Source organism: Amblyraja radiata, chromosome 25, assembly GCF_010909765.2.
Source record: "Amblyraja radiata isolate CabotCenter1 chromosome 25, sAmbRad1.1.pri, whole genome shotgun sequence".
Classification (NCBI taxonomy): Eukaryota; Metazoa; Chordata; class Chondrichthyes; order Rajiformes; family Rajidae; genus Amblyraja; species Amblyraja radiata.
In genome coordinates this window covers 21227906-21250257 of record NC_045980.1, presented here as the reverse complement: position 1 = coordinate 21250257, position 22352 = coordinate 21227906, and the positions used below count along the sequence as shown (strand labels likewise).

At 44.4% G+C, this 22352-nt stretch overlaps 1 protein-coding gene and 1 pseudogene across 4 annotated transcripts in view; one reads left to right on the top strand and one right to left on the bottom strand.

The window, feature by feature from the left end:
* Positions 1–22352, top strand: part of ttc28 (tetratricopeptide repeat domain 28) — a 530600-nt gene that overhangs the window by 170436 nt on the left and 337812 nt on the right. The window lies entirely within an intron of this gene.
* Positions 7101–7252, bottom strand: LOC116987688 (annotated as a pseudogene).

Genomic DNA, 22352 nt, shown 5'->3' with positions numbered 1-22352 from the left:
GCATTTGGCAGACCTTATTCTGCCAGTTCCTACTCGACTCAATCACTAAACCCCTCTCCTCCCCCTCACCTTCTGACTCCCTGACTCGCATTCATCCTCTGGATTCTTTAGCCCGTGTCACTCTCTCAAGCAGCTGTAGCAAACGCAGGGTCTGACCATACACTTGCTTAATTTGTGTGAGGCATCCATGTGCCTCATTCCACACGAAGGGTCAGTTGACGTGCAATACAATGCTTGTCATTTATGGCATGCACTGACCCAACTGCCCTCCCCCAGTTCTGCATATGTATGAAGCAACTATGTGCAAAGCTACTTTTTAGCCAGGTACATACATTTTACTGTTGATAACCGGAGATTCTTTTAATAACATTCACCCCTAAAAGCAAAATACCGCAGATGATGGAAATCTGAAGCAAAGGCTGGAAATACTTAGTGGCTTACATGCGGAGTCTAGAGAAAGAGAGAGAAACAGAAGAAGGTCCCGACACGAAACGCCGTCTGTCCGTTCCCTTCACACATGATGCCAGACCCACTGATTTCTCCCAGCACTTTGTGTTTAAATTGTCTATGGCGCTGATGCACTACAATGCTGATAACTATATTGTGCACTCTGTATCTTCCCCTTCATCCTGCCGATTATTTACCTGAGGAAGGGTCTCGACCCGAAACATCACCCATTCCTTCTCTCCGGAGATACCACCTGTCCCACTGAGTTACTCCAGCAATTTTGTGTTATCTATTGTACTAGTGTTTGGCTTGGTTGTATTTATGTCTAGCATTATCTGATCTGTTTGGACAGCATGCAAAGCGAAGCCTTTCACTGTACCTCGGTACACGTGACGATAATAACCTTAAACCGAAGGTTATGGGTTAGTTTGAATAGTTCTTATTCAATTCATTCAACCTTATTCCTTCACTCATTCTGATAAAAGGTCAGTGATCCGAAACTTGGTTTCTCTCCACAATTTTATTTTGAATCCTGCTTGGAAGGGCAGCGACTTACATTTGATATCTGGGTGATGCTGCTGTGATATCAGTGAAATATATAATGCGGTATGTAAAATCCTTGCACTTTGCCTTTCATCCATTACGGTTCCAGTAAAGTATATCAATGGGTTGTCTACAGCAGGCACGTCATCACAGCAGGGTTGACACCATGAAATACTCCATCATTTGAATTAAATAGGATCTTAAGTGTAACTTGGAGCAATTTTACATTAGAACTAACATTCATCCATAAATTCTGCATTAGATCAGTGATTGAAATACATTTCTTGCGTTTGAGAATTGCAACCTTGCTTCCAGTTGCCTTTCAAAGTAATGGATGCATATAGATTGCCTATAACAATAGAGGTGCAGTGATCCTATGGATGACAATAATATAATCCTATAACTGAAGTAATTTTATAGATAGCTATCTCTTGAAAAGTGTGGAGTTTGCTTTTTGGAACAGTAGGAAATGACCCTGACAATTGCTAAGTTATTGAATAAACCATGAGGGAGGTAGAGCACAGAGACACAGCACGTGTGTGTTAGCATCTGCCATTGTCACTGGGAAATAGCTTCGCTGTAAGTGCGGCAGGCAAAATGACCTCAAAATTTAATTATTAAAATAAAGCTACGACACAATTCTGAGAATATCTGATGGTTAAGGGGCTTTGGTCTCCATTGTTCACATGCAGGTGAAACAGGGAGATATTGAACGGAACATGAATCACCTTTACAGCAGATGTTCAAGGTGTAATCATAAATAGATTTTTATTTTGTGTGGGAAATGATATTTGATGCAGCCTTTTATATAAAAAAAACTAAAACAACCATGCATTAAGATTACAACACTGCTGCTGGGCACAACAATACAACGTAGGTTTGTGCGGTCCTTGGGTGTCAGACTTTGTGCCAGGTCTCCTGAATGAACAAAAGTCGAATTTGGCTATCGTTCCAATAGTACATTGTTAGTTTTGTGAATGGAATTGGAAAATGCAGCAACTTTCTACGGCTCCAGTTCCTCGATTCAAATGTTTTTGAGAACATTTTAACTCCCATCATATAAACGTACCAAGTGACTAAAAATTTGTGCCTTAACATAAAAATAGAATACTCGACAGGTCAGGCAGCATCTGTGGTAAGATGAGCAGGTAACCTGTGTAGGAAGGAACTGCAGATGCTGGCTTAAACCGACATCCGTCTGAAGAAGGGTCTCGACCCGAAACGTCACCCATTCCTTCTCTCCAGAGATGCTGCCTGGCCCGCTGAGTTACTCTTGCATTATGTGTCTATTTTTAGTCATTGTTGTTTGCTGGTTTGGCTTGTGGCTGCTCTTTCTGAATAGTTTGAGTGCATGTTAGTTTTGTGTCACCTAGCCCACAGCTAACAATGGACCGTTTCCTTTATCATCGTAACTTTTTTGCGTATCTTTCATTCATTTGTTCTATCTCTCTCAATATCACCGTCTATATCTCTCATTTCCCTTTCTCTTGACACTCAATCTGAAAAAGGGTCTTGACCCGAAACGTCACCCATTCTTTCTCTCCAGATGCTGTCTTGACCGACTGAGTTACATTTTGTGTCTATTGTCAGTTTTAAAAAAATTTGGAACCCCTTTCTTTTGTTAAAAGGAAAGAAATATTTAAACTTGTATTAACTGAGCTGTGCCATCTGACTCATAACATTGATATTGATATTACAGTCGGTTTCCGCCACGGCTGGTCATGGTTTTACCCAAAGATCATGATCTTTGGTTTTGCCGAGCTCACTGTGCGCTTGTTCTGAGATTCTGGATGTCGGAGGTCCTCAGGAGAATAGAAAAATATGCCTGTGGGCCGGATAATTTCAGGTCATGAAGCATGTCTTGCCAAAAAAGTGGAGGGGCTGCAGCCCCCCCCCCCCAGTTCCGCGGCCCATGGTGTGGGGGTTGGTTAGTGTGTGTGTGTGATGCCGCAGGCCACCCTCCCCCTGAAATTGCGCGTTGAGGGGACGGGACCCAACGGGTCCCACTTGGTCTAGTATGGAATAAAACTAACTCTCATGGAAGATAGACACAAAATGCTGGAGTAGCTCAGCGGGTGAGGCAGCATCTCTGGCGAGAAGGAATGTGTGACGTTTCGGGTCGAGACCCTTCTTCAGACTTTCTTCACCTTTGTTCATTCTCATGGAATTTATGTGGAAAAAGAAGAAAAGAAATGAAGAAAAGAAATGAAGACTAAATGTATTCCTTGACTCTTGCGCAGCCGATGTGGCTTTAAGTTATGGAGAGTCGCGCTAAGGACGGCTTTGCAGGGACGCAACCCCTGCCCCATAATGCAGGGTCACCTGAATGTGCATTGCATGCGTTGCGAAATGCGGGCAACTCCTGCAGCCTCACCCTTCAGAAACATGGAGGTCTTGACCTAGTTATCGCAATGTTTGCCTGTGATTCTAGTCTGATTTAAGATTTAAAGGAAAATGAATGCACATGTCCTTTTTGTGTGTTTCTGCTTATTCAGCTCCTGAAATAATCTAGTCTTATGAAGTCCAGCAGTATATGTTGCTGGTACGAGGGATGATGTACTGAAAATGTTCCTTTATCATTCCCAGCTTCTGCAACGATTTGCAAGATTTAGTTTACTTTTGTGCAGACAAGTAAATGAGTGACATTGATTTTTTTTTCCCCCTCCAGCACCTTCCTTCACACTCTCTCCAAGTTATCACAAAGACATTACAGAGACATATTTAATGTGTTGCTCCTTAATGCTGTGTGATTTCTCCAGCGCTCCACATTGAATGGATTGCTTTGTGCATGTTCTGCTGTGATCTGGGTTTAGGTATCAGTAGTTTGGACAACAGTAGCTGCAACAAAGAACAGCTTATTGATGTGGGACATCCACAGGACATGGTACTGACGGACAAATGCAAACTTGCTTATTGTTTGGGATTACAAATCCAGCTCCTGTCAATGAGAAATTGATTCTGTGGAGTATCGCCGGAGGTCGGTTCATAGATGCAGGGCCGACAGCACTGGGATGAAGCGAACAATATAAAACGCTCTCTGGATCCCGTCTTTGGATCAGTCGGAGCTCTTTGCGAGCGGAGAATGTGAGCATGAGTGACTAGTGGCACCTCAGTTTCTGCGCAACTCGAAAACCTTGCTGCACCACCAAGTGTTGATTAGGTTTAGTGAAGTTTATTGCCACGTGATCCAAGGTACATTGAAAGACTTTTGTTGCGTGCTATCCAGTCAGCAGAAAGACAATGCATGATTACAATCGAGCCATTTACAGTGTGTAGTTACATGATAAGGAAATAACGTGCAAGGTAAAGCCTGCAAAGCCCGATCAAGGAAAGTCCGACGGTCACCAAAGAGGTAGATAGTAGTTCAGCGCTGCTCTCTGGTTGTGGTAGGATGATTCAGTTGCCTGATAATAGCTGGGAAGAAACTGCCCTTGAATCTGGAGGTGTGATGTCAAGATCAACCCAGTGAACAACTTCCGTCTGAAGCAAGGTCTCGACCCGAAACGTCACCCATTCCTTCTCTCCAGAGATGCTGCCTGTTCCACTTTACCAGTATTTTGTGTCTGTCTTCGATTTAAACCAGCATCTGCAGTTCTTTCCTACACATTCCATTTCAATGCTTAGTGGCCGTGATGGGAAGCCTCTCTAGAGCTCCATTATTGTGATTTATTTCTCATGAACGTGCTACCGTATCAATAAATGCATTGATTACAAAAGAGAAGTATTTCATCTCCTGTTGAATGTGCAGACCCTGAGTGTTTATTGTAAAGGAAGGAACTGCAGATGCTGGATTAAACCAAAGATAGACACAACAAGGAATGCCGAAGCGAGTTAGACAGCATCTCCTGAGAAAAGGAATAGGTAACATTTCTTGTCGAGACCCTTCTTCAGTCTGAAGAAAGGTCTCGACCAGAAACGTCACCTATTCTTTTCAGGTAAGGTAAAATAACAAGGTGCTCCTCAGTCTTTCTTGAATTACTCGTGTGCCTGACTTAGGATGAGTTTGTGCAGCCCTTCGACCCGTTTACAATCTGCTTTGAACCGTTTTCAGTCCGAAGAAGGGTCTCGACCCAGAAACGCACCTATTCTTTTTCTCCAGAGATGCTGACTGACCCGCTGAGTTACTCCAGCTCTTTGTGTCTATTCTGAGCGTTTATAGTTGGGGGATTCACCACACCCCTCACCTCCCTGAGTTAGTGCAGCAATATCAATAATTGAATCAACTACATTTATTTTTATTTTTATTTTATCCCTTTCCAATTCTGTTTTCCTTTTTCAGAGCAGTTTTTTACTGCAGTTTGTGGAAAACATTGGTTCAAGTTAGCTGATAGAGCCAAGAAAATGAATCGACCACAAACAAAGCAATACTTGTGGTAGGAGCTCGGTATAACAAACAGAACTCGGGTAGAAAGTTCAGGATGATCTTCAATTTAAGCTACAGGATTGAATAAATACCATAAAATGAGCAAAAGTGTTTGGATAGTCTGAGGTTGTTTGCATCAGTTAAATAATAGCTAACCAGTGACTTTGCACCAGTACTTAAATATATATGGTCACGAACTCCATGTAATTCTTATTAGATATAGATAAATCCACAGTCCTGCAAAAAGAACAATGAATGGTATTGCTAAATGAGAAAATAGTCTTTTCCACCATCACAGTGTGATTGAGCATAACACCAAGCTGCCTTAACGCTGCCTGCAAAGGTTTGGACCTTTTTATTGGATTTGTTGCTTATAAAATATTCCATCATATTTCCACACACTAGGCAGTGGATCACAGATCGAGACCAGGAGATATGTCCCAGGCATCTCTGCCCAAACGGAACTACCTTATCGGTCTGGAATATCGCACAATTCATAAGGAGATTTAAGGCGGATATGGACAGATTTTTGATTAGAACAGGGGTCAGGGGTTATGGGGAGAAGGCAGGAGAATGGGGTTGAGAGGGAGGTGTTAGATCAGCCATGATTGAATGTCGGAGTAGACTTGATGGGCCGAATGGCCTTATTCTGCTCCTAGAACTTGTGAACTTATGAAGGTGCATCCTGAACCATAGATTGCAAAATAGTGAAGAAAAGAGAGAATATGGTCCTCAAGTCAAAGAGGTGGTGAGGCACCTGCAGTAGTAGTGTCACTGATGTGGCTCAGCAGACTCCTGTAGTACTCCTGACCCCAACATAGCACCTAGACTAGTGAAAGCTTTTTGTATAAAGCATTGGTTTGACCACACTTGGGAGGAATGTGTGTAGCTTAGGGCAACCCATTACGGAGAGAAGATTAAATCTAGAAGGTATAAACAGTACAGATTAGCCAGAATGACTCCAGGGATGGGGAGCTGCGGTGAATAAAAGACTTAAGATTCTACATCCACTTGAGCAAACAGTACTAAGATGAGATTTAATGGATAGTATAATGATTCTGAAGGATTTAGATAGAGGTTGAGTTACTATTTCCTCTGTGCAGCAAATGCCAAATGGTCATTTTTTTTTAAAGTTCCCAGCATGAGAATTGTTGAAGGGAAAAGAGAGCCTTGATATATTTGGATCGTAATAAATCGGTCTAGTCATTTGATTGTGACGCAAAGGCTGTTTATTCTGTTAAGTTTCTGCTCAGTCTCAAACCATTGCCGTTTCCCCACAATATCACCCATCGCAGGCTCATCACCTTTTCCTGATTATCCTGCCTACTTTCTACACTGGGATCCAGTGAACCTCTCAGCAGCTCTCTGAGATGCAGCCCGGGAATATCCGCCCATGTACACACCCCACAGACCGCACCCAAGATTTTTGTTTAGAGATACAGCTTGTAAACAGGCTCTTTGGCCCAACGAGTCCGCACCGACCAATGATCACCCCCACACGCTAGTTCCATCCTATCCTACACACTAGGGTTAATTTACAGAGACCAGTTAACCCACAGACCTGCACGACTTTGGAGAGTGGGAGGAAACGGGAGCACCCGGAGAAAACCCACGCGGTCACAGGGAGAACGTACAAATTCTGTACAGATAGCACTCGTGGTCAGGATTGAGCCGGGGTCTCTGACGCTGTGAGACAGCAACTCTACCGCTGAGCCACTGTTCCGCCGTCTACATTTATTTTTCCCTGCGAAGGCAGTCCCCCACTTCAACAGATTGTGCAGCTGAGTTTCCCGCATTTGGGGACATCGCAGGTGTCAGCACACACAAAGTGCAATGGGATAGCCGCGCCTCGGGAGATCGGCCGTCGTGACCACCAATCCTCCCCTGCCAGGTCAGGATCAAACCTGGGCTGCTGGAGCTGTGCAGATGCTGCATTATTTGCTGCACTACTGTACAAACCATGCAGCTTGCAAACTGTAATTCAAGAGTTTGCATTCCTCAGATAATAACAGAAAATCGAGTGGGATCTGGGCTCCAGATACATACGTTAGATCCTTCAGTATTTTTGCATCTCTCGATTATTCATCATGTAGCCTAACCTAACAGGACCCAACACAGACAGCCACGTTTCCTGAAACACAACTCTATATGACCTCTGGCAGGCGTGCTTCAAGTCTCTGTTATGGGAGTATATGTGAATACCTCTTGGAAATCTAAATAACCATCCACTTGGAAGCAATGGAGAGAGTCGCTAACGTTACTAATTGTGCCTACCATCTCACTGAAAACATTTATACATTAACCTCAAATGATCTAGCTGAGCTACTGGTAGTTTTGAATCCTCCCACATTTGAACATTTCCAGCGTTCTCGTGTTTTTTTGTTGTCCCTGCCACTTCCTTCTCGCGGGTATGATGGAGGAAACTCGAGTCCACGCCTGCGCTGTTGTTCCCGGCACCCATTTTGGGCTTGAGTTCTACCTGCAAAGGCTCTTCCCTGCTCAAAAATGTATTTCCGCTTTGCATCATGTTCTTTTCCCAGCACAGTTTCAAATGAGCAAGAGTGGACATTTTGCCTGAATTTGGAAGGGGGGACTCCAATCATTTAGCCGAGTGCCCAATGCCTACATTATAGCTGGTGGCCCCGGAATGAGTTGGCCTTTATCACTGTTGTCCCGCGAGTGTTCAAATGAAAGTCTTCACAGAGGCCACGGCTTGTTCAGGTGGCAGCTCGACATGTTTGATTGCCATTGCTTTATTGTAGGGTGCAGAGAAGCTGTTTGTTCACAGAGCACAGGGTGCCCTTGCCTGAGTTTGCACAGCCCTTCCACCCGTTTGCAATTTCATTTGAACCATTTTCAGTAAATTTGGATGCACTTTTTGGACAGTTTTAGCTGAACAAAGCTCAACATATATTTTATATTCCAGGAATCAATGCACTGTGTTCAGTGGTGGATCAGTCACGGGTGACACTATACACAAGTTGTGTCACTTATTTTTATTTGAAATAAGTGATACCGTGTCCCTCAGCTGTAGCAGAATTGTACAGTGTGTGGTCCTGGAGTCAAGCCTTTGGTTAGGCTGCATTTGTGTGTAGTTCTGGTCGCCCCCATTCCAGGAAGGATGTCTAGCTAAAGGGCCTGTCCAACGTCCATGACCTAATTCACAACCTTTTTTACTCGTGGACTTTTTTCATCAGGCTAGAAAAACGCCCCGACCTACTTGATGCCACGAGTACCTACGACTAGCATCACGACCTACCTATTACCTCGTGACGACCATGCTGCGAGTATGAGTCAAGGGCAAACTCGGCAGAGGTCGTGAATTAGGTCGTGAAAGTGGGACAGGCCCTTGAGTTACTCCAGCATTTTGTGTCTATCTTTGGTGTCAACCAGCACCTGCAGTTCCATCCTACACCGATGCTGTCCTGTTCTTTGTTCTATGTACAGGTGCACGGAGGCCACTAAGTTAGCAGCTAATTAATATCCTTAACATCCACTTTCCAAGCATCTTATGAAGACCATTCACTGGGGCTGGGGGTGACCTGTGGCACTGCAGGAAATTCCACTGCTGTTGTGCGAAGCAATTTGTGGTGGGGTTGGGGGCGCAAATGGTGGCGTCCTGGTGAGAATTCAGTGTGAGTGTCCAGGGGGTCGGTGGCAGGCAGAGCTTGGGTCAAATGGTAGGTAGGCTGTTTATAAAGGGATGCTGTGGCACGGTTTTAAAATGTTCGAAGAAAGACACGATTGTAGTAGGCAAGATGTTGTTCAGTCGTGAGCAGCCGAAAAAGAAATAATTGTAATAAAAAGGAACTGCAGATGCTGGTTTATACCAAAGATAGACACACAAATATAATTGAACCTGGAGATAATTGAACCCGGAGTCTCTGAATGGAATCTTAATTGTGAGGTGCTGGGTGGAGGAAGATTTTGGTCACTGTCTACGGGCAGAGTGGGGAGAGAAAGGAGCACTGATCACCATGGCGTGGAGCAAAGGATAGAGCAGTTCCATGGGCAGACTTTCCATCCAGTACCATCTACTCCGCTCACTGTATTTGCAAAAGCCAAACCTGCCCCTGTCGCCAAAGCTCTGGCAGTAATTTGGCAGAGGGCAGTTCTCGGGATTCCTCTTTCATGTTAGTTTCACGTCATCTATTATCATCATCCGTTGACAGCACCACCCAAATTATTGATAGACTCAAAAAGCTGGAGTAACTCAGCGGGTCAGCCAGCATTTCTGGAGAAATAGAATAGGTGACGTTTCTGGTTGAGATGGAATGTCACCTATTCCTTTTCTCAAGAGATGCTGTCTGTCTGACCCACTGAGTTACTCCAGCTATATGTGTCTATCTTGGGTTTAAACCAGCATCTGCAGTTCCTTCCTACACAAGCTTGATTTCTCTCACCGCAAAGTACAGTGACTGCAGGGGACACACAGGAATGCACCCACTGCCCGAAACCTGCCCCTCATGTCACACACCATCTCTCCTGGACACGGACAACCATTCCTTCATCGTCACTGGGTCTGTGCTCCAGACCTGTGGGAGCTGATGACAACCACTCTCTCAGGATGGCCAGGAAGGGTAACATACCACGATTTTTGCCATCTAAACCCACGTCATAAATAACTTTGTAAAAATAGATTCCTTTGTCTCTCGTGTTTCCTTTTCCATTTATTCTCTGTACATTTTATATTCAAATTGATTTTCCTTTAAGTTCTTTAGTGGACAGCTCACATCCCCCTCCCCCCTCCCTCTCATGGTCTCTATGTAATCGTGACGCAGACTTCCTCGACATTCAGTAACCCCTGGACCTCCTGCTGGCTGCTGTGCTGTGCGGAGCAAGCAGCAAAGGCGACCCGACTCCTGTTTAAACGCTGCCCACTGCACCAGTACAATGCTGGCTTCCCTTTTTCTGCCTTGCATTATTTATTAGGCCCGATCCCAGCTGAACCTGCCAGAGTTACTCCTCCTCCACTTGCCTTTAACAGAGACTGGGAACAATCCCACTGGTGACAGAAGTAATCATGAAAGATAATGTTTAGAATTATTCTATTGGATCATTACCAGGGGCTTGGGTGAAATATCTCGAGTGTTGCAAGAACACGAGTCTGTTGGTTGGGCCTTTGCCACTGCTGGCCCGGTCGGTGTACAAGAGGGCTGCTGCCACCAGCCCCAATGCACACTCTTGCAGCAAGCCTGCTGCTGCCATGCTGGCTACGACACATCTGTCCAGCTGCACCCGCATAAACAACCCCTCCATTCTGCTAGCTAGCTGGCTGCTAACAGAATGGAGAGTATTACGTTCCTCATCGAAACCACCTCAAGATTCACAGACTGCCAGCCACACTTGTACAAGTGTAAGGTAGATGTTTGAGAAATATTTTTCCTTTTGAACAGTTAAAAAGCTTGCACGAAAATCAAAATTATTCCTACCAGTTTAAAGACATGATACATACACAGCCACTCAGCTATGTTTTGTCTCTGTGTGAATGGGGAGTTCCTGAGGCATAGGAACAGATGGAGGCAATTGAAGAGCGCACCCCCAGAGGTGATGACTGTACAGAGCTGGTCGGGGGCAGAGGAACAACTCCAGGACTGTTTGGAGTCTGTAGACTGGGCAATGTTCAGGGACTCGGCAACGGACCTGAACGAATACGCCACAGTCGTTACAGACTTCATAAAGAAATGTGTGGAGGACTGCATCCCTACAAAAACCTTCCGAGTGTTTCTCTGTTCCTATGCCCCAGGAACAGATTTCCCTGCCTGCTGTCTGGTTGGACTCGTGCAGAAGTGGGATCACAGATTCATAGAGCTATTCAGCACAGAAACAGGCCTTTCGGCCCATCTTGCCCATGCCCCCTGAGTTGGCTTTCTGATGTAGTCCAGTTTGCCTGCACGTGGGCCATAGCAGGAGAGAGCTCCACTGTGAATACCTGTGTGTCCATCCTCTTGGAGAACCAAATGTATAGAATGTTTTGCTTATATGTTATCTATGACTATTGTGTTACAGGCCTGTTCTGCTGCTGCAAGTAAGAATTTTATTATGTGGGAAGGAACTGCAGATGCTGGGTTACACCGAAGATAGATGCAAAATGCTGGAGTAACTCAGCGGAACCGGCAGCATCTCTGGAGAGAAGGAATGGCTGACGTTTCGGGTCGAGACCTATCTTCAGACTGTGGATTGGCTTCAGGATTGTGAAGAAGGGTCTCTTACCTGAAATATCACTCATCCCTTCTATCCAAAGATGCTGCCTGAGTTGCTACAGCATTTTATGTCCATCTAAGAATTCCATTATTCTGTTGTCGGTACAAGTGACAATGAAACACTGATTAAGAAGGAACTGCAGATGCTGGAAAATTGAAGGTAGACAAAAATGCTGGAGAAACTCAGGTGGTGAGGCAGCACTCTGGACTCTCCCGAACTGGTTGCAGTGTGAGGGTAGGTTTGCGGCCAGCTGGCAGAATGGAGAGGTTGTTAACGTGGCCTGCTATTCCGCAGCTCAATTGATGCTGGAGAGGAGAGAGAGAGGCACAGATCACCAGTGGTTGGTCCATTTTGAGCTGGGTTGTACAATTTAATCTAATCTTTAAGGGTGGTTCGGGTCCAAATTGCTCTGTAAGTATTGAAGCTTGCAACACTCTGAGGTTTCTCTTCACCATGTTGTCCTGTCTTCACAAGTTCCTGCCACTGTGTACCATGATGTGCAGGCGCAGGCAGCAAGCAGCTGCTGTTGTGGATCATTCTGTGGACACTTTATATTTAATTTGCTATGCCTTTGTGATTTTAAATCTTTCAGGATTATTCTCCGCAGCTAATTACATGGTGGTTTAGGGATGAATTCCTGATGGGTGGAGGGAGGGGGGAGGCAGTGCCACAGTGCGATGATCGGCCATCTGGACAGCGGCGACATGTGGCTGGAGCACGGTGTCCGCACTCAGCAACACGCTCCACTGGTTCCCCTCCGCGCTGGCCTACAACGCAGTTTGCAGTCGACATTTCTGCAATGTTTTTGCTGAGGAGATGCACGAGGCCGGAGATGAGATCCATTTGTGCAAAGCTGCTGGCAGCCACTTCCATTAGACGCTGGTCCTCGTGGGGAAGTGGCCGTGACATTTCCATTCACGCTAAAAGCTGGAGCAACTCAGCGGGACAGGCAGCAGCATCTCTGGAGAGAAGGCATAGGTGACACTTCTTCAGACGAAGGTTCTCGACCCGAAAAGTCACCCGTTCCTTCTCTCCAAAGATGCTGCCTGTCCCGCTGAGTTGTTCCAGCTTTTAATGTCTTATCTTCGGTTTAAACCAGCATCTGCAGTTCCTTCCTACACATTTCCATTCACAGTTCACCGTGGGTGGATGGACCAGTGTGTGGGGGAGAACTCCAGGGGTGTGGCCACACACTTCTATTGGAAGCCACGCAGTCGTAATGAGAAATGTTGTACTTTGGATTCTGTGCAGCGGTGGAATAGGTCGGGGATGGACGGGTCGGTCGTGGTGGGAGTGGGGAGGAGAGCGGAACTGACCGGTGTCCTCTGGTGGTCGCCCGCTCTACGTTTGGTTTAGACGAGGCCTGGATGTGGTGGACACACTGTATATGCTGGGTTTACACAAAAAAGACACAAAGTGCTGGAGTAACTCAGCAGGTCGGGCAGCATCTCTGGAGAAGATGGACAAGCGACGTTTGGGTCGGGGCACTTCCTTAGATCCTCTGGATGTAGTAGATTGGAAGTCGTGCCCGGCTGGGAAAAGAGGGTATTCCTCCCTCATCCAGAATCGCCCCACATACATTCATCTGACCAAAACAAAAATTCCTGGAGGAACTCAGCGAGTCAGGCTACAACTGTGGAAGGAATAGACAGATGACATTTTGAGTTGGGACCCTTTGGACTCCAGTCTGCAGTTCCTTGTGTCACATTTCATCTGATCACCTAGTTTTCCACTTCCTTTGTTCTCGCTCCTTTCTCCAGTCTGGTTTTATCTGCCCACCAATCCCACCCCCCCCCCGAATCCCCTCGTACTACTATACACCGGCAATCCTCCCTCTTCCATCGATGTCACAATATACTATATCCCCCCCCCACAGACTCACACCTTCTGCCCCCACAGATGCTACCAGACCCACTGAGTTCTTCCACCCTTCTTTATTTTTGTGAATGGAGGAGTGTAATTTGTAATTTACTGACCATTGTAGAATATAAACGCTGTTTCCCTTTGAAGATTTGCAGATGTCTCAGTACACATTAACTGCACTCCGGCCCTTGCCAAGTCGTATTTGCGTGTGTGATCCTAGAGGCAGTGAAGTATTTCACGGGGAGATACAATGCAGCTGCCCAGATAAAGCATTTTACTCCAAATGCTTTAAATAATTGGAAGTTGTTCATTACTTAATACTGATCGGCTGGCTGGCCGGCCGGCTAGGGGAATGCATGTTGCTAACAGTTCCATTCTGATTCACTATGGACAGGAGAAGAGGCCGACTCCTACTATTCCCTATGTTTTCTCTTTCTACAGTGTTCTGTGGTGAGGGAACAAGATTTCTTTCCAAACGCTCACATTGGTTCTTGTGCAGTGACTCAACCTTGGGAAGGAGAGCGAACAAATTAGCCACGGTTCATTCTAATTTCAAAGAAGCAGACTTCTGTTGGCATTGGTGTATTATTGTAATATAAAATGTATCTATATCACAAACACCATGAAATGCTTTAGTGTGCTATACATGGAGTACTATCAAGTCACACACAAGTACGAGTCTGATGAAGGGTCCCGACCCAACACATTCCTTTTCACCAGTGATGCTGCCTGATCCGCTGAGTTACTCCAACATCTTGTGTCCATCTTCGGTGTAAACCTCATTCTGTAGTTCCTTCTTTTTCATTCGCAAGTACAACAGGGAGTGCAAAAAGAAAAATATCAGACTGCAAAATATTGTGTTACAGCATTATAGCGTTATGGTTACGGAGAAAATGTTTAAGGGAGAAAAGAGGTTGGTTGGAAGATTGGGACTAATCCCTAGGTTACGGGAGGACCGCTCAGTAGTCTGAGAACAGTGGGGAAGAAGGTGTTTCTAAAATTGGTGGTCCATGTTGTCATGGTTTTGTATCACCTGGCCGAGAGAAGATGGTATAACTGGGGAGAGAGAGGTCCTCAATTATGTTGGCTCCTTTCCCAAGGCAGCGTGAGGTGTTGATGGTGGGAAGTCTGGTCTGTGTGATGGACTGGACTACACCCACAATTGATAAGGGGAAAGAGATATTTTTTATCCACAGAGTAGTTGGAATCTGGAACGCACTGTGTGAGTGGGTGGTAGAAACATAGACATAGAAAATAGGTGCAGGAGGAGACCATTCGGCCCTTCGAGCCAGCACCGCCATTCATTGTGATCATGGCTAATCGTCCCCTATCAATAACCCGTGCCTGCCTTCTCCCCATAGCCCTTAACTCCACTAGCCCTTAGAGCTCTATCTAACTCTCTCTTAAATCCATCCAGTGACTTGGCCTCCACTGCCCTCTGTGGCAGGGAATTCCACAAATTCACAACTCTCTGGGTGAAAAAGGCGAAGAGGTAGGTGTGTGATGGTTAGCATGGGCTTGGCGGGCTGAAGGGCCTGTTCCTGTGCTGTATGGCTCTATAATCAAAGTAGATAATTGCATCAATAATACGGAACATAAAATTTAATGGAATCATGCCATCTAGATGATAAGCATTCAGTAATGAACAATATCTAATCTGTTTATAGCATTTGGAGTAAAATAATTGGTCACAGTCTGTCAAATAATCCCGTTCAATCACGGTAATATTTGAAACATCACAGGATAAATCAAGGGATTAATCCAGAAAAAAAAAATTAACTCAATTGGCTGGAAGGAGAAATGTGGAGACTGTATCATGAGTTTGGTGAAATGTGACCTGATATATGAACTAAATCTCGGTACCATGAAGAATACACGTAATGCAGGGGTTCCCAACCTTTTTCGTCCCGTTTACCCCCTGGCAACTTTAATAGCACATTAGAGTGTTATTTCACTTATTTATGAACAACTAATGATGAACAGACACCGGTATACCAGAACCAAACACAGTCAGTCAATGAGAAAAAATATGTACAAATCCAGAATCAACAAATTTACCCCCTGGGAAGGCGAAATTTACCCCCAGGTTGGGAACCCTTGACGTAATGTGAAATATCATGCCTTTTCAAACGGGTATTTTAAAATCACTCACTGATTTAAGATGAAGAAATTAGAGTTCCTCACAGTTGAACTGCACTAATCTAAGTGTTTAAGAAGGAACTGCAGATGCTGGAAAATCGAAGGTAGACAAAAGTGCTGGAGAAACTCAGCGGGTGCAGCAGCATCTATGGAGCGAAGGAAATAGACGACGTTTCGGGCCGAAACGTTGCCTATTCCCTTCGCTCCATAGATGCTGCTGCACCCGCTGAGTTTCTCCAGCACTTTTGTCTACCTGCACTAATCTAAGTGTTCCTTTCTATTCTATGTTGGTATCTGCAGTGCTAGTTTTGTAGACAAAGGTGCCAATTCACATCATTAAAAAAAATAAGCAACTCTTATCAACAGTTTTTCCATCAATATACTCTCTTCTGTGTTGATTTTGTGACCCATCAATTTCTAATTTGATAAACTAATATCTACCAAGTATAAAATCAGCACATGTTAAAATTAAACATTTATTATCATAATACACACTAATTTTCCGCAATAGAATAATCCATATGTTGTCCAAGTTGTGGATCAGAAGCAATCTTCTGAGCTCGCTGCTTGCTGGTGTATTGTGTGGTGAGATAGTAATAGGCCAAAGAAGGGTCTCGACCTGAAACACCACCTATTCCTTTTCTGCAGAGAAGCTGTCTGACCCGCTGAGTTACTCCAGCTTTTTGTGTTTATCTTCGAGATAGTGATGGTGATATGTACTGCCTTCGATGGAACAGTGCCCGTGGTTCTGTGACCTGCGGTACATCCAGTAATTATATCCCAGCTGTTGCTTTGATCAACTGTAAGCTGCTTAAGCTGTTTAATGGCCTGACCGCGTAATTTAATTAATCAATTTTATTTTTTAAGCTTCAGTAATAATATTAATCATTTGAAATTGGAGGGCATAAGAAATAACAATCTATAAGATTTGAAAATCTGCTTTTTGACTTGAATGGTAAACTGTACCATCACAAAAAAAGTACCGGGTTTTAGTTGTCACAAGGAACTGCAAGTGCTGGTTTGGAAAAAAAAAGGCACAGTGCTGGAGTAACTCAACAAGTAACAGCAGGTCAGGCAGCATCTCTGGAGAATATGGATAGGTAACAAATTAGGTCAAGACTCTTCTTCAGTCTGAAGAAGTGTTCCGAGCTGAAATGTCATCTATCCATATTCTCCAGAGATGCTGCCTGAACTGCTGAGTTACTCCAGAACGTTGTGTCTTTTACTGGGTATCAGTATATGTTAATTGTGCCGGACTAATAAACATAAGTGGGTTGGATGTCTTCCAGCTTTTTCTAGACTTGAAGCAATGGGCCTGTCCCACTTTGGCTACTCTTCAGGCGACTGCCAGGGACTAGTTTTAATGGAATTCACCTACGATACCTGGTGACAACTTACGACAACACCTATGACAACACCTACAACTACCTACGACACAACATACGACAGCAAATATTGTCGCCACTGTCACCGAAAAAGTTTCAACGTGTTGAAAATTTTGCGGCAGTCGCCCCAAAAAATCGCCTAAGTGGGACAGGCCCATTATTGGTAACCCAGTCAGTGACATTCTCCCTTATACCCGGGATGGCTCTTCACTGCTGAAGATAATCAGCGGTCAGGTTACTGGTGATTTTTGTACCTTGTGCACTGTGTTATATCTATTATTGTCCTTGTACTTTTTCTTTGACTCGTGCAGGAAACATTTGCATTCCCTGTCCTTTTAACCCAGGTGTTTTATAAATAAAACTGTTTTAATTGGTGAAGCACTGCGCTGCGGAAATGTCGACTCCAGGGATTGGCCGGGGCTTGTCAGATCTCATCAAAGATGTGACCCTTCACCCACTGATGGAAATGATCTTTTGAGTTCTTGTCCCAAAGGATGTGCAGACCCATTCCCTCTAGTTAAATGGTGAAGACTCAACCTCTTGTCTTGTCTCCTCTGAGGCACCTAAACATCAAGTAGATGTCTATTAAGGATGATATTGATTTCTTCCCAAAACCCATATGGACCTGTCAACAGTCTGCAATTTTTGATTTTGTGAAATATTGGTATTTGAAACACTAATATTTAAGTTCATACATCAATAAGCATTTACTAGCAAGATGCGAGTGACAGGATATGTGATGGATTAATCACATCTCTACCAGCAATCTCTTAATACCAGTAATGCACTGGATGAGTTTACATAGTTACAGAAATTAATAAAAATAAAAATTACCCCAACACTGCCTTATGATAAATTCTCAACTACATTCTCTTTTATAGTTGTGTTTGCTAATTATGGGATTGAGTTAAAAACTGTAGACGTGGGCTTTTATACCACATCTTAGTTACTTATTCCTGGAAAGGTTTAGTAGAAGCTGGATATAAGAGGGAGTTGTGTTTTGGATACCACTCTGGTACGTATAGGTTTAATTCACACAGCTCTGAGTTTGCTCACAGTTAAGAGAAGGCATTGGGTAGATGACGACTACTCTTCTTACAGGGAAGGGCCAAAACTGCCGATTAAACCAACCAAGATTCCTCGGCAACCATTAACTTTGCATAATTAGAATTCTAAGGAGCAGATTGATGATATCTATGCGATGTACGCTGCCATGGATCAATAACAGAAATTCTGGAAGAACCCAGCCTGTTGAGCTGTGGGAAGAGAAATCAGTTTAACATTTGGGTCAATGATCCTTCTTTTGAACTGGAGTTGAGTGGGGCGTACGGTTTTCAATGCAGAAGTGAGACATCGAGTCCTACCGGTGGGCACTCCTCCACATTGATCAGATCAAGTGACCTAGGCCTTTTAAAGAACGTACGTTAGATGGAACACAGTAGGAACCAAATGGAGAGCAGTGGACCGGAAGTTTGGAAACTCAATGATGACTGCGGAGGGTGAGAACGTTGACACGGGTGTTTAATTTAGTTCAGAGACACAGAGCCGAATCAGGCCCTTCGTCCCACCAAGTCCACACCGACCAGTGATCCCTGCACATGAGCACTATCCTACACAATTTACAATTATACCAAGCCAATTAACCTACAAACCTGTACGTCTTTGAGTGTGGGAGGAAACCGGAGATCCCGGAGAAAACCCACGCAGGTCACGTGGAGAACGTACGAACATGGTACAGACAAGCACCTGTTGTCAGGATTGAACCTGGGTCTCTGGTGCTGTAAGGCAGCAACTCTATCACTGCCCCACCATGCCACCCTGGTGTTGTGCATAGCAATTAATGGGCAGCTCTCGCACCTTGAAGCCAGCTGTCTTGCTGGTTTACAAAAAAAGACACAAAGTGCTGGAGTAACTCAGGCTGCTTCTCTGAAAGAGACTTCACCGATCCATGTTCTTCAGAGATGCTGCCTGACCCGCTGAGTTACTCCAGCACTTTGTCTTTTTTTAGTAACGATATATTCTCAGATACTAATCAGGAGTTAGAAGCACAAGTTGTAATTAACCTTTCAAAAAGTTTGCAGTGGAAAATAAAGAATGCAACGCAGATGAGACTGAGGTGGACATGATAAATGTAATGTTATAATATGAATTGAATTTTGAAATATTTGTTAATGTTAAATTTATAATTTAACGTAATTACATTAAATTGTTAATTGAACATAGATACGTTTATAGTTTATTTTTGCAGAGGGTGGTGAATTCCTGTAACTCTCCACTCCAGTGGGTTGGGAAGTTAAGATAGTGAGAAGGATAAAGGGAAGGGGTGAGAACTAGTGAGTTATAGGAGGATACCGGTGGGGATGAGTTGGTTGATTTCCCTTCCCTGATCTCTTCCATGAATGCTCGTTGTCCTACATATACCCCGAACCCCAAATGCTGGCTTTTCATTCTTGACACCCCACTCCGATCCCCTGAGCAAGCCAAAACAATCCACCATATTGTGATAATGTTCCCTGAATTGTGCTGCACTACAATATTATAAACAAACCCTTGTTTTCCTCCTCAAGACAATATCTTGATGGTCAGAGCTTGAGACATATTGTTCCAAATTGTCTAAGTTCATGACCCACATAGAAACATAGAAAATAGGTGCAGGAGGAGGCCATTCGGCCCTTCGAGCCAGCACCGCCATTCATCGTGATCATGGCTGATCACATCTAACTTACTTTTCATGAATGTCCATGAAAGTTTCCAAACATTATTTGAGTAAATGTCATTGTTTTAAACTGGCACCTCTGAATTAGGATTTGCAGGACTCCTCCTACTGGATTCCTTGGTTGTGTCATGCATCGGACGTTTGTGATTTCTATTTTGATGTGTTGCCTAGCCCCGCCAGTATAGTCTGCAGGGATTCCAACGCTTCATCTGGAGGGCTGCTCTCATTTGAAGGAACATAAAGGAAACTGTCAAGCTGTCAGGGATTTCAACAACATTACGTCAGAAGATTATCATGAATAAATGACAATGTGCTTTCCAAATTGCTGATGTTGGTTGCTGGATGTTGGACCACATGTTGAAAGCAAGGAAGTACAGTGCTGGGTTACGTGGCTCTGGTGCAGGGCTGTGGAGGAAGGAACTGCAGATGCTGGTTTACACCGAAGACTCACACAAAAAGCTGGAGTGACTCAGCAGGACCGGCAGCATCTCTGGATAGAAGGAGTGGGTGACGTTTCGTGCCGAGACCCTTCTTCACACTGAAGAAGGGTTCCGACCCGAAACGTCACCCATTCCTTCTCTCCAGAGATGCTGCCGGTCCTGCTGAGTTACCCCAGCATTTTGTGTCTGGTGCAGGGCTGCTCTGAGATTGGCAGGCAACAGAGTGGTTATTCGTCCTCTCCCTTGACAGATGCTGCCTGACCCTCCAGTACTCTGTGTTTTGCTCAGGGTTCCAGCATCTGCAGTTTCCTGTGTCTCCACAGGCAGCAAGTTGTGGTTTTGGCAAGGAGTCATAGAGTCCTACATCATGGAACCAGGCCCTTCAGCCCAACCTGCTCACACCGACCAACATGCCCCATCTACACTAGTCCCACCTGCCTGGATTTGGCCCATAATCCCTCTAAACCTACCCTATCCATGTACCTAACTAAATGTTTCTTAAACGTTGTGATAGTACCTCCATCAACTGCCTCCTCTGGCAGCTCGTTCCATACACCCACCACCCTTTGTATAAAAATGATGCCCTAGTTCTGAAAACAAACAAACAAGTATATAAATAAAAATCTTCATTTCAGACTTGAGCATTCAATGCAAAACTAACGAGATTGAGTCATGCACAAAACTAAAAGGGTTACAAAAATGAATGTTATTTTTGTGCGTACTTGACTAGCCTCCTCAGCTACTCTGGTTGTGAGTTGTAACTGCTTTGGGGCCGTGTTGGAAACATTCCCACTGCCTTTGAGGTCAGTTCAGCTGTACAGTACCTCCTTTAAGTTCATTTGATGTACTGCAACCAGACCTGTTTTCCCTCAAAGTATGCCTGGGGGAAGGAGAAAGGAAATGACATAGTTTGGTAACGGATCCCAGACCTGTTACTGAATCAGAGAGTGATCTGGAGCGCTTTCTAACTGGGTCCGGTGGGACGGCTGCATTCACTGTTTACAAGCGAGCCAATTCCATTGGAGACCAGGTCTGTAGAGTATGTGTGTACAAATCAGTAAAATATGTACATTGCAACAACTGTTAAGCAAGTAAGCATGCTTGTAAAGTAAAACACAACTAAAGTCAAGCTGCTATTTGGAAACTAAGCTCAGAAGTCTGTCGTGTTCTTTTCAATGGATTCCTTGACAAAGTGTCCCCACCAGAGATTTTTTTTAAATTTCAGTGCAGCAAAGCCATTTGTAGAATTATACTGGAAAGCGCAGTGCTGGGAAAGTATGTGCACTGGAGATCAGGAAAGACAATGCTTCAATCTTTAAACTAAACGCAACATTCAAAGTTGGTAAAACTGTTCAACTGGGTGCCTGATGCAGAGAGGAAGTGCATGGCTGCACCTATTGTCCTCCAGATTCAGATCGGTGTACTGTCATATACACCAGGGTGCAGTTACATTCCTTGTTCTCATCAAGCTCATGAATATACACTACTGATAATTACAACTAATAAAACTGGAGCAAAACAGCAGAACGGTGCGCGATTAACATAAACAATCTGAGAAGTGTAAAAAATATGGAAGTGGAATAACTGACTAATAAATAACTATTTATTCATGTGTTTTGTAGTCAATGCCTATTATGTTCTGTTGTGCTGAAGCAAAGCAAGAATTTCATTGTCCTATCAGGGACACATGACAATAAACGAACTTGAACTGAACGAGGTCGAGTTAAGACAATGGCAGCACTTACAGGGAGGGTGTGTAATTAGTTCAGGAGTTTGAGAGCAGTTGGGATGAAGCTGTTATTAAGTCTGGATGTCCAGGCTTTCAAGCCCCCTGTATCTTCTCCTGGAAGGTAGAAGAAAGGAAAGGGAATGGCAGGGATCCCTGACGATACTTCCAGCCTTCCTGATGCAACGCACCCGTGAGGATGGACTGGATGGAAGGAAGTGACGAGCCTGTGATGGACTGAGCTGTGTTCACCACTCTCTGCAGGTTCAGGTGGCCAAGAGCAGAGCAGGTACAATACCAGGCCGAGATATAACCTGTAAGAATACTTTCTGTAACGCATCTGTGGAAGCCTGAGAAAATCCTCACGGAAACGTTAAATCTAATCAGAAGGTAAAATGGCTGATGTGCTTTCTTGGTCGCGGCATGAGCGTGAAGGGAGCAGGTTGGTTACTGATACTAGTGTTCCGAGCTCACTGCAATAACTAGTGGTGAGTGAGAAACCTGCTGTATCTCATCTGGTGCTGGT